Source organism: Adiantum capillus-veneris, chromosome 13 (genome assembly GCF_014529385.1).
Source record: "Adiantum capillus-veneris isolate H3 chromosome 13, ASM1452938v2, whole genome shotgun sequence".
Lineage (NCBI taxonomy): Eukaryota > Viridiplantae > Streptophyta > Polypodiopsida > Polypodiales > Pteridaceae > Adiantum > Adiantum capillus-veneris.
Genome location: NC_140943.1, coordinates 119,486,133 through 119,499,411, shown reverse-complemented (window position 1 = coordinate 119,499,411; position 13,279 = coordinate 119,486,133).

Below are 13,279 nucleotides of genomic sequence, written 5' to 3'. Positions count from 1 at the left end.
AAGGATACCATATTTTTCGACGATCGAGGTATCTTTTCCACGGAGAATAAATATGGATCTGGTAGATCATTGTCTACTCCCTTAGGCAGTTCTCCTGAAACAATCCTTGACAAATGATCTGCTCTTTGATGAGTGGTGCCCTTTTTCACAACTACAATGAAATCAAATTCCAGAAGAATGATGAACTATCTCACTATTCTTCCTGTGTTGCATGGCTTGTTGACCAAGTACAATAAGGCTTGGTGGTCTACAAAGAACACAAATTTGTTTGCTAATAGGTAATGTCTATACTTTTTAATGGCATAGATCATTCATAATACTTCCCTCTCGGTGGTGGTATAGTTCTTTTCTACCATATTCAACTGTCAGCTAGCATAAGAAATAGGAAAATCAATTTTCCCATCTCTTGGTTGAGCTAGTATACACCCGATGGCAAAATTGGGAGCATCTACATTTATGTGGAATATCTTATTCCAATTTGGTGCTTTCAATATTGGAGTTGAAGTGAGTACTTGCTTAAGCTTCATGAAGGATTCTTCACACTCATCAGTCCATTCAAAGTATGTAATCAAGTTGTACATGGGTTTTGCAATTAAAGCGTACATGTAAATGAATCATTTGTAATATCCACAATGTCCCATGAAGGCTTGCACCCCCTTGACTGTTGTCGGTCTAGGCAAATTAGCATTAACATGAATTTTTTCCATATCGGTAGCTATGCCATTTTTGACACTATATGTCCAAGAATTTTTCCTTGTCTACCCATAAAGGTGCACTTTTCAGGATTTAAGCAAATCCTATCAAGTCTACATTTTTTGAATACCTTTTTGAGGCGTTCAAAATTATCAGTCCGGATTGATGAATGTACACATAGATCATCCATATATACTTCCAAGAAATTCCAAAGATATTCTTTAAAATCATGGCTCATTAGTCTTTGGAAGGTGGCATGAGCATTAGTTAACCCAAAAGGCATAACCCGATAGGCAAAAATATCCCATTCTGTTGCAAAGGCAGTTTTATGTTGGTCTTTGGGATCAACCAAAAGTTGATTGTATCCCAAAAATCCATCTAAAAATTTGGACGCTTCTTTTCTTGCATCTCGTTCTAAAACATGCTCAATGATTGGAAGAGGAAAGTTGTCTCTAATGGTAGCTGCATTCACTTTCTTGAGATTGACACATACTCGTAATTTTCCATTTTTCTTGGGTACTACCACAATTGGAGACACCCAATCTGTGTGTTCAATTTCATAAATAAACTCGGCTTCCTTTAGCTTTTCTATCTCTTCTTTGATCTTTCTAACAAATGTTTCATTATATGTGTATGGCCTCTGTCTACTTGGTTTTGCATCATCTCTCATAGGTATGGTATGTTGACAGATTTCTGGGTCAACACCCTTTAGATCCTTAAAAGACCAAGCAAAGATATCTTGGTATTCTTTCAGTAAGCTTAAAAAAAGCTTTTCTTCTTCTTCTGTAAGGTCATTTGCAATGTAGGCAGATCTAGGCTCTTCTCTTGGTTCAACCAGATCTATCTTTTTTGCGTTTTGGGTCCTTCGTAAGACTCGCCCTGTTTCCGTAGTTCCCTGACAGGTTGTTCGACTATGATTTTTTGGTCTTGGAGAGTATATTTCTTGTAATGGGATGGAACGCTCATTACATCTTTACCATCCTCTTCAATGGTTTCCATTTCAGTTGTATATATCTCCTTCAGAGCTTTTTTTAACTCTTGATATTTCTTTTTTCGCTCAACTGGTGTCATGGTTGAACCCTTGTCCTACTATTTAGGTTTTACTTGAGTTTCCTTTATTGTTTTTCTCAATATTTTTGACATTTTTGGTTTTTTGTTTAAAGGATATCTACCAGTGATTTTGTCTTTGACACAATCATGTGCATCTATCTGCATCAGGAACTGTGTTCAACTGGATACTGATGGCATAGGTTTAGCCTTCTATACCATTTCTGTCTTCTCGGTTTCTGGTTTGAAAAGTCAAAAAACTTTTCCTCCCCTCCTTCCATGAGTAGCTTAGCCCCCACATGTTCTTTTTTGACCCCAAATCTTCTGAGGTAGCTGAGTGTTCTTCTAACTCATATGTTGCATCATAGTAGAGGTCTGAAAAGACTTGTTGAGCTTTCGTCAAGTCCTTGGATTCATAAATTTTGTCTTCAATGTGAAGGGTTGAGATCATTTGGATGGGAATTATGTCATAACCGTCCTCATTGCAAAATTGAGTAGGCATAGACATATTTACACATACATCCATTGTCGCTAAAATTTGAGTCCACTCAAATGGCTCAAACAAATGCTCTGGAAAGGATTCAGGTACATAGGATTCATCTGTGCAATCCCTTTCTAAGATCCATTCTTCTCATTTTAAACTCCCATTTTTTGAGGCTCCGTACATCCAAATAGGAGTGTCTTTGTTCAACCAAGATGGAAGTTTAGTTTCAGCCGAAGAGATTGAATCGAATTCTTGTATTGGCGTTTTCATGACATCTCTATAAGTGTGATCTTTTAGATTGACCCTTGTTATTGATCCCACTTGCTTCAAGTATAGATAATTGTTTTCCCAACCTTGGATAAGTTGTACTTGTCGCGTGAAAGGTCTTCCCAATATGATTTCGTAATTGAGTTTCTTTCCAGAGTCGACTATGGCAAAAGTGTGTTGATATTCAATCCCACAAGAATTAACTATCACTTTTTCAAGCAATTCTAAGGGTCTTTTGATGTGTCCATTAGCCAATTGCAATTTCATTCGAGTTTGTCTAATGGTTGGTTGTCCCCAAGATTCCCATATTGCTTTCATGGCTATAGCTATGCCTGCCCCACTATCCAGCATTGCCATGGTTTCTATGTCATTATATCTCACTGGAAGGGTTGTGTTTCCTTCTTCCCCTTCGTCGTATTCTTCGACTTTGTTCATTGGAACAGATCAAATCTCTTTGGTATTCATTTCGTGTTCCAATTTTCCCAATTTTTTTGCGATTAGCCCTATTATTCCCACCTTCTCTAGAGTTTTTTGTAGATCATTCCATAAATATGGTCTGATTTTTAATAGTTCTCCTAAAAGTAAGAGTGCATTGGATGGGTGTATACATGATTGAATGGATGTTGTCTACTTCTAGGGTCTGTTCAGCTCTTTTTACCTGAGTGGTTTTACACATTATGGATTCATCTTCGTTATCTCCCAAGTAAGAGGGTAGTGTTTTCAAAGTCAATGGTTTAGACATTCTTGAAGCTTCAGATCCGCAATCCCCATACAAGGATTGTACATCCATGTCCATATCAAGAGGTAGCTTGTCTACCCAAACTTCCTCTATAGGAGCTGCCTTCAAAGTTAAGCTCCCATCATTAATCTCTCTAACTTTTTTCCATAAGTGTCCTGGCCAATCTTCTTCTACGAATGGAATTCCGTCTAAGACATCTTCGTTGTCCGACACTATAAGTTCTAGCTCTTTTGTTTCAAGGTGGGGTTCTACCACCACTTTGGATTTCTCTTTACTGGTTCCTACCACGAGCTCCTCAGGTTTTGCCATACTCTCGAGCTTGGGTTTTTGCTTTTCCAGCATCTCTTACGTGATTCCTACCAAATTTTGATAAGCTTCAAGCTTAGCTGCTTCCATGTCTGGAGAAGGATAGTTTTTCCATTTGTTTTCCATGTTTTGGTATGCTTTAAGTCCCGCTTGGTAAGCTTCCAAAGCTGCAATAATTGGCCCAAAAATTTTGTCAACCAAAATTGATCCTCCAGATTTCACGTTGGTTTCCACCTTTTCTTGGAATAGCTTCTTTGCTTTCTCCTCGATTTCAACCCTTTGTTTCTGTTTTCTCATCTCATACCTCTTGTTTCTACTTCTTTTGGTCTTTTGAGAGGAAATTTTAGTATTTTCTAAATCATCAGAGGAGTTATGTTTCTTTTTCTTAGCCTAGGCTCTGGTGATTGCCTTGATTGGAACAATCGGTTCACTCTCAGATGAGCTACTAGGTATCACTTGGACTACGTTCACTACTGTTTTACCCTTGTTTAAAGGATTTTTTGGACAATCTTAACAGAAGTGTCCTCCCTTTTTGCAACATTGTATACAGTAGGCTTAAACTGGCTTGAGGTTCTTGTCAGGCTCTGGACATTCATTTTTCCAATGATCATCTACACCAAAGTTATGACAGTTTTCAGTTCTTGGCTTAATCATGGGTCTTACCATTGGAGGTCTAACACCTTGATTAGCTACATACTACATTGGTGCAAGCTCTGGTGTAGTATAAGTCACAGGTTCTTCCATTGGTGGTAGATGTGAATTATACCAATCTCCTTCTACCATTATTGTAGATGGACTCGGCTCATCATAGGGTGTAACTGGCACTAGTGCTTGTTCATCTATGACTCCCTCTGGATGCATGTACTTTATAGGCACTGCATTATGTCCAAGATATGGAGGTTGTTGGCCCAACACTAGTTTAGGTATTTCCATACCCATCGGTGGTCTTTGAGCTAGGGTTATATTAGGCTGATATTGTATATGGGTTGTCCTTGTGGCCTCATAAGCACATATTGAACATTCCCATCATACTTTGGTCGGTAATAGCACTCATGGGTCTCATGGTTTGTCCATTTACCCTCGATTACACACCATTTTTGTGGCTAATTGGTTGCCCCTGTTGAGGTATCCCTTGCCCTAGTCCCCTCATAGGTGCTTTTTGCATGTTATTCATCATGTCATTTATCCTTTTGAGCATGTCTTCTATGGCTAAAAGCGGTGCTACAGCAGGATGTTGTTTTCTCACTTTGGTTATCCTTAGGGACATCTTCTTCATTGAAAATATCACAATTGTCTCCTAAGTCAATTGCTGACACACACTCTTTCTAGGGTCATATGCTTCTTGCTATACAATAGAGCATGAAGTTCTTTGTTTAGCAGTCCCTCTAGAAACAATGATACTAGTCTTTCTTCTATAGGTATCTCTAGCTATGGACATCTTGCAATGTATTGCTTCATTCGAGTTGACAATCCCTAGCAGACTCACCTTGTTTCTCTTTGAAGCTATAGATTTGCGCTACCGTATTGTGTTTGATCCTTGTTTTGAAACAAGCAGCTACAAATCCTTGAGCTAATGTATTTAAGTCCATGATTGACCTTGGTGGAATGTTTTGGTAATATGTCAGTGCTTTTCCTTCTAATGTCATTCCAAATCCCTCGAATTGAATATGGAAATCAAATATGCGTTCTACTCTTCGCACCTGCTTAAAGCTTGCTAAGTAGTCGTATGGATCCCCAAATCCACTATATTTTTTGACCCATTTCTGAAAATCAGCTGCTCTGACACGTCTATTTGGTGCAGCTTCCGATCTCCTGGCAATTGTTCCTGTTCCAAGTCCTTCAAACCAGTGTGTTGGAATAGTGACTCATGTAGCCCTGGACTGGCTTTAGTGTCACCCGGTTTTCTTCGTGATGAGGTGGTTTTTAGTTTTTTAACATTACTCTCAAAAGATCTCTCGGGGAGTTCTTCTCATGGAATAATTTTTGGTCCTTGGTCCAATATCCAATCCCTTATGGAGTACCCTTGGTATTTGGTTTGTTCCACCTCCTCAGGAAACATCATAACAAAGTTATTGTTATAACAATCCCCAAACAGATAGGTTGGTAGATCTGTTGAACCCTTATATTTGATTTTGAAGATATAAATGATCTTCATGGATGTTAGCTATCCTGATTTGGCATGCGAAGTCCATAGAAGATCTTTGATGTTTCAATCCTCCCAACAATAGACTCCGATCCTAGGATTATCCGTACTAAGCCATTTCAAAGGCTTCAAATCAACTTGGTTGTATCCCTCGAATTCTAAAGTCGATGGTCCTTCTTTTGTTGCCATATCTGGAATTATGGTATTTTACTTCTAACTCCCATTTATCTATCACGTCAGGGTTTTCAACTTGTAAATACTGAGTTCCATTTCTATCCATGTACATTTTTCCTTGTTTGTTTTCCTTGATTTCCTCTTCAAACTCTATACCATGGTCATCAACGCAAATAGCATACTCTTCGTTAGGATCCAAGTAAACCTGAGCTTCATGGCAATTAGTTTTATAAAAAGAGAGTATATGCGTATAGCGCACTGTCGTTCCGGTTTTTGAGTGAGTCAAATAGGAACACATTTCAGATGTTGATTCCGAAAAAGTGTCTTAGACTTCTTCAAAGATAGTGTCCAAGTGCTCGCCTTGATTAACACTCTCCTCGGTAGATACTCTACTAGTGGTCTCTCCAAATAAGCCTTGGTTTCCTAGTATACAACGAGATCTAAGGTTCATATAGACTTTTGAAGCCCTGGATAGAGTACTTATCGTCAGATTGACTTGTTGTCAATTTCTTCCACTTGACTTGATTGCAACTTTTGTCAAGCTTTCAATTCCTTGTCTGCAACCTGATTCCTTTATCGATTTTGATCAAGTTAGCTATTCGTTCACAAAGACTGTATAGTTTTTGCTAAGTATTGTGACTGGTCTATGTGGATCACTTCAATTCGAGCTAAGTGAGTCAACAGTTGAGACTTTCAGATTCTACTTTTGCAAAAATTCAAAGGACTAATCTACAACCTGAATACTGAGTGAACATGTACCAATTTGGATCCGATTGAACCCAAGATTGCCCTATGGACTTGTATTATGTTGGTCTAACATTGTACAAGTTCAAAAGTCAAAAATGGTGTCTCTGTGTAGCAGTAGTAAATAATTGTGATTATTTTCTTCCCTCAGTTTTTTGCACTTTTTGGCTTGATTTGCCAAGTATACAACTTGTTAAGGTCTCTGGACAAGTTTCACTAAGTTTAGACAAAATTTGTTCAAGTTACCAACTGTTTCATGTCTGCAGACTCGGTTTTCAAGAATCTGGCTTAAGTCTCACTTTTGTGATTCAAATTTCACCAAAATTGATTTATGTGGTCTACTTGATATGCTTCACCTTGTGGTATACTCAAATGTGCAAGAATATCAAATTTTGTAGCAGATGTAAATAATCGCGATTATTTACTCCGTCTATTTCTTTGGAATTTTTTGTCCCAATCTTGACACAGATCTGTTAAGTATCTCAACTTGAGCTTCCTAGTCAAGTTTATCAAAATTGGCTCTCGCTGTGTTTCTATTATCCAAAAACTTTTTAATAAACTTTACAAAATTGGCTTTTATACCTTAGCCAAGGTTTTGGTGGTCAAAACTATTAATATGGGAGCTCTAACTAAAGACATGTTGATACAATCTGGAAGCTTGTAGCCCGGACTCATCAATTACAAAGTTTATTCAAAAAATAGGAGTTACAATATTCCCAATTCATCAAAATAATAAATGTTTTTACAATGAGAGCTCCGAAAAATTGTATCCGAGTTAGCTTGCTGCTAAAACACACACACACACACACACACACACACACAGAGAGATCTTGAGGGAGAGAGGAAAGAGTGTGAGGGGGTAAGGGTTTGCATGGTGTCAGAGAGAGAAAGAGAGAGAACTTCATGGCTTGGAGAGAGAGAGAGAGAGAGAAGCAAAAACTTAAGCCAAAAACTAAGATCAACTTGGTTGTCACATACAAGGGTTGTTGCTGAATCGACAAGACGAACACCTAAGTCTATGAAAACTCTCTTGATCCAAACTCCTTCACAAGCTATAAAAGAAGCAGCTTTATACTCTGCTTCTATTGAAGAAAGATCAACGGTTGGTTGCTTCTTGCTAATTCAAGAAAACACTCTAGAACCATTCTAGAATCATAATCTCTTGCCCAATCAGAGTCACAATAGCCACTTAGCGTGTTTGTGCCATGCCATGGAAAACTCCATGGCCCAAAGTACCTTTAGTATACTTTAGAACATGCATGTTTACCTTCGACTGAGATTCCGTGGGCTAGTTGGAAAACCTGCTCAAAACACCAATTGCAAAACAAGTGTCTGATTTAGTATTACACAAGAAAATCAAACTTTCCAGAAGCTTCTTGTACTTCTTGATGTCAACAAAGGGAGAAGAATCCTCCATGGAGAGTTTCACATTGGAATGCTCACATGTTTACAATGGATCATCCCACATGCTTTTAGAATCTCTATTGCATACTTTTGCTGAGAGATGAAGATGCACTTGTGGATTGCCATAACTCAATCCCCAAAGAAATCTCTTTTGAGTTTATTGAATAAGCTCTTTATAACCACCTGTGATAATGAATTTATGTACATACAAGATAACAATGACTTTCTTTCTGCTCTCTCTTAGTACATACAAATTTACATCAAAAGCACTCTTTTTAAAGCCAAGGTTTTTGGAAAACCTATCTATCATGACATATCACGGTCTTGGTGACTTCTTTAGGCCATATAAAGCCTTTTTTAACTTGCAAACCTTTGTTTTTGAATGGGGCGACTCAAACCCACGTGGCTGCTCTACATGAACCTCCTCTTTGAGGAGCTCATTCAAAAAAGAAGATACTATATACATTTGAAAAACAACCCAACAAAAGATAGTAGCAAGAGCAGATACAAGGGAAATAGTGATCATTCAAGTTGTGGGAGCAAAGGTTTCACTCACATCAAATCCTTCATCTTTTAAGTGCTATTAACCTTTCTTTTACTTTTCCAATGACCCATCAATGTTGTGTTTAAGTTTGTAAACCCATTTCGAGGCGATGACCTTCTTCTTTGGTGGCCAATCCACTATTTTCCATGTGTTTTTCTTTTTTATGCTATCATACTCTGGTTGCATTACTTCTTTCCACTTTGGATTAGCCATGGCCTCTTTGATAGAGGCTGGCTCCTTTATAGAGCCCACAATTTTAGTCATTAGATCCATGTTGATGATGTGTTTAGAGGCTTGTTTTTGCTCCTCAATTCTCTTTGACCTTTACAAACCCTCTTCTTCTTCATGAGAACTATGAACATGAGATTTTAATCATCAAAGAGCTTTTGAGTCCACTTTGGTAGTGGCTTCTCTTGTGATGCTAAAATAGGTTGCTTAGTTTTGTTTTGAATTGTCATCATCAGACGAGTCCTCCTGCTCAATTGTCTCCTGACTTTGATCTAGCACAAGTTGGGTTATTTCTTTGTTTGATGAGAAAGTGGACGAACTTGTTTTCTCCATTGAATGTGGCCCTTTTTCAAATGCCACATTGCAACCACTAGATCATAGTGGACAAACTTGTTTTCTCCACCAAATGTGGCCTTTCTTTGAATACCACATTGCAACTAGTGTCTTATTTGCCTCTAGATCATAGAGTTTTTATGCCTTGGACTCTTCACTACATCCTAAAAAGACACACTTCTTGCTTTGTTCTTTTGAATTCCAGACCATGTGCATAACAGAAACACCCAAGAAGTTCTAAAATGCAAGATCAAAATCTTCTTACCAAAATAAGCTTCTTGAGGTGTTTTTCCTTTCAAAGACTTTGTGTAGCTTTGATAGTACTTATTCCTCTTCCTTTTCTTGGTGCTACAAACATTTATGGTGTTTGTTACCTACACACACACACACACTCATTGAGTGTGTGTGTGTGTGTGTGTGTGAGAGAGAGAGAGAGAGAGAGTATAACCAATAAATAAAGTAATCGAAGTATTGCACCATGATTTACGTCATAGCCCTCTCCCAAACCATCTCTAAACTCCAATTTTAGATGTTGTTATCCCTTTATCTAATCCCCTAGTTGGAATGGCCCTTCTACAAGAGAGAAAGAGAGAGAATAAAAGGAAGAAGAAGAAAAGTTTCAACACCGTGTATATATTATATATACTAGTACAGCCGGCAGGCTTCGCCCGCCTCTCTCTCTCTCTCTCTCTGCGTCACTGTGCTTTCGGAGCTGCAGGCCACACCCACCGCTTGAAGGAGGTTCTGACGCGTGGCATAGGGGGAGACCGAAATTCCCTCCCCCTTTATCCTTAGTGTGTGTGTGTGTGTGTGTGTGTGTGTGTGTGTGTGTGTGTGTGTGTGTGTGTATATATATATATATATATATATATATATATATATATATATAGAGAGAGAGAGAGAGAGAGAGAGAGAGAGAGCGCATGCGCTTGTAAATTTAAGTGCACGTGTAAATATAAGCACATGGTTTTATTTTTGATTGAATTATATGCAAGTTCAAACCTGTACTCAAAGATATCCAATCAGTTTATTGGTTAGCCAATCAGTTTTGCCTCGCACGTAGAAGATGGAATCATGGAAAACATTTCATCTCATTTCACTTTGTGATCACAAGCTTTTTCAAGTCAACATTAGGGTACAAGTGCCACTTTCGGTTCTTTAGAGTTTAGAGTAGTACACAACTCAATTTCAATTACTCTGTGACATGGTAGCAACCCACTCTGTGACATGTTTCATTATTGCTGTAAAGGATAACAAGAGCATCTCTTTTGCTTCCATAGACACAACTCAACCTTGTAAAATAGAATATCCTGATATCTCAACCTTGTAAAATAGAATATCTTGATATCACATCTTCCATCCTTGGCTCACAACTACTAATATATTCAATACCTTCATAGTGCAAAAACTGAAAGGAGAAGAGAAACACAAATGTACCAATGTGAACTAAATCGCCTCTCTTTATATGGACACAAAAAATCTTTTTACTTGCCACCTTCATGTGGCTTTTCATTTCTTAAACTCAACCTTCAATTATGCGCTTTAGATGTTTCAAAAAAAAACTACGTGCGTGTCTCCCCTTCTCTGAAGGCTGCACGTTGCCGCTGGCACCCCTCACGCCCCTCACCTCCCTCCCCGCACATCGTGTGCCTGACACATCGGCCATCTTCTCGGCTTACTCCTCGCCTCCTTGCACGTCACCTTCCAACGGTCTTGCCTTTTCCTTTTGAATCCCAGGGCATCCCAAAAGATTTTAAGTGATTCCACTTTTTGCTAAATCGTAAGCATATACTAGAGTGTTCGAGAAAAGTCAATTTTAGAACCTTACACAGAGCCTTTCTTAAAAGGAAGTTTTAAAAATTTGACTCGCTAGTTTTGGATTTTCTTTAACATTACTTTCATCGCGAGGTTTTTCTTTTCATCTTGGTCTCAATCGACACTTTTGAATTTCAAAACGACACAATTGTAAGCTGAGACACGCTTTTCTCAAATAGTGCGAGTCACATGGCTCATCGTGAGCCAAGGGTTCAATTTGATGTCTTAATCTTGTAAAATATGCATAATAAGGTTACAATGACATCCCAAAAGGGCAGTTCAAAAATATGACTAACCTTTGCCCTTTTCCTTAAATTTAGTATAGAAAATTTAAAATTCAAGATTCTCTATCTTTGTAATCATAAATATGACACGTTCCAAGAAGAACAAGTGAAAGAGTCGCGATGGTTTTCTAAAACAATAAAAAAGTGGTAGAATCATTAAGTTGAGTTTAACTAGAATTATATATGAAGCAAATTATATAAGGTGAAGTAATGTTCTAGAATGTCTCTTTTATTAAGCGATCGAGTGTACTCCTCGTCGCAAAGAAGCAAACCAAAAATACTATCAAAATTTTTGAAATTTTGTAAAATTTTTGAACTAAATTTTAACATCATTGCACCGGTTTTTTTTTTATCATGGTTTACTCATTAATATATATATATAAATTAATAAATAAATAAATTTATATATATAATTAAAAAAATTCATTGATATATATTATATATTTATTTATTTATATTATGTGTGTGCATACATATGTGTGTGTGTGTGTGTGTATATATATATATATATATATATATATGTGTGTGTGTGTGTATGTATGTATAGAACTTACTAGAATTATGCAAGGTGAAGCTTCACTTTATCATTCTAAAAGAAAGAATAAAATACAAGAGAAGTCAAGCCATGTGAGGGTCATGGAAGTGAAACGAAAGGTGAAATAAAATATCCATTTAATACTTTAAAACCAAAATAACATTACATTACATTGAAAGTATGCATAGCCCACACTTCCGTGAGGCTTCTTTTACAAAGCCAAAAAGGACTTTACCCGGACCTCAACAAAAACTATGACATTTCTACCTTTCAAATCAAAACTTGAAATTTCTTGAAATATTGCATCGATGCAAATATGACATTTAACCTTCATCCCCTTGTTCCCCAAGGGTTTGGGGTATCACTTCAACTTTTTGTGAGTGATGCCAAGAGCCATCCAATGAAAGGAAGATTTGTGTCAAAAAAAAAAGCATTGGTATCATTCTCTAAATTTTATTTTCTCTCTTACACGTTATCGATCTTATTCGCCACATGCGCTTTATATCGAATGTTATTTTCTTCACGTTTATTTATGACATGCATAAAAACAAAAAAAATCCTTAAAAAGAGAAGCAAAGTTCACAATGCAACCCTTAATGAATTTAACCAAAAAAACGATAAAATTGAATGATTGACGGATAGAGGTTGCCTCTTTGTAATGAAATTCCATGATAACATGTAGTTTACTTAGGCAATGGTCACGCGAGGCTTAGTTGTCAGTTATTTGAACAAATAACTAAGCCTCATTCTTGGTCACACACAAAAAGTAGCATTAAATGAGTTACTATACCTACCCTTTGTAACTATGTCGATTTTGGCATAGCTGTGAAGTTTAAAGCACAGTTGGGAGGATGAATGAATAACTAAGCCTCGCATGAAAATGGAAGAGGCATAGTTCTTCATTTAACACTTTGTCTGGGCATAGCTGGCATAGTTATCAATAACTGATAACTAAGCCTCGCATGACCATGCCCTTATAGAACTTATAAAAGGTGCATCAAATTTATCATGTCAATGTAGAATGACAGATCAACAAGAAGGGTATGATACCCGCCAGATACACCCGAGGAGCCACCATAGGGTCACCAATACCAACAACCAACACCATGCCACGAGGACCAAGAAGCGGGCTTCAACTTGTAAGATAAAAACCTAAGAAAGCGTGCGAAATGATTGCAAGTATAGAGAGACAAAAACGGTGGGACATTGAAGATCCTTAAAGTAGATAGGGATACACAGGGAGGTTAAGGGGTGACTAAGGTAAAAAGGGTGGGACACCAAACGCGTTTCGCTCATACTAAGCTCATCAGTAGTGTGAGTTTTCATATACAAGTGAAGGAGGTGAATGGGGATTTATAGATGGGCTGCTTGAGGTGGATTTTGGGGGGAGGGGGGAAACAAGGGAGTTAATGGAAAATATTCGAACTATTTTTTAGTATATTCTATCGAATTTTTCTACTTTGCCTTCCTTTGCAACCAGTTAATTTCGATTTTCAATCGACTTAAACCTAAGCTCAGATACATCTCTCTCAAACACTG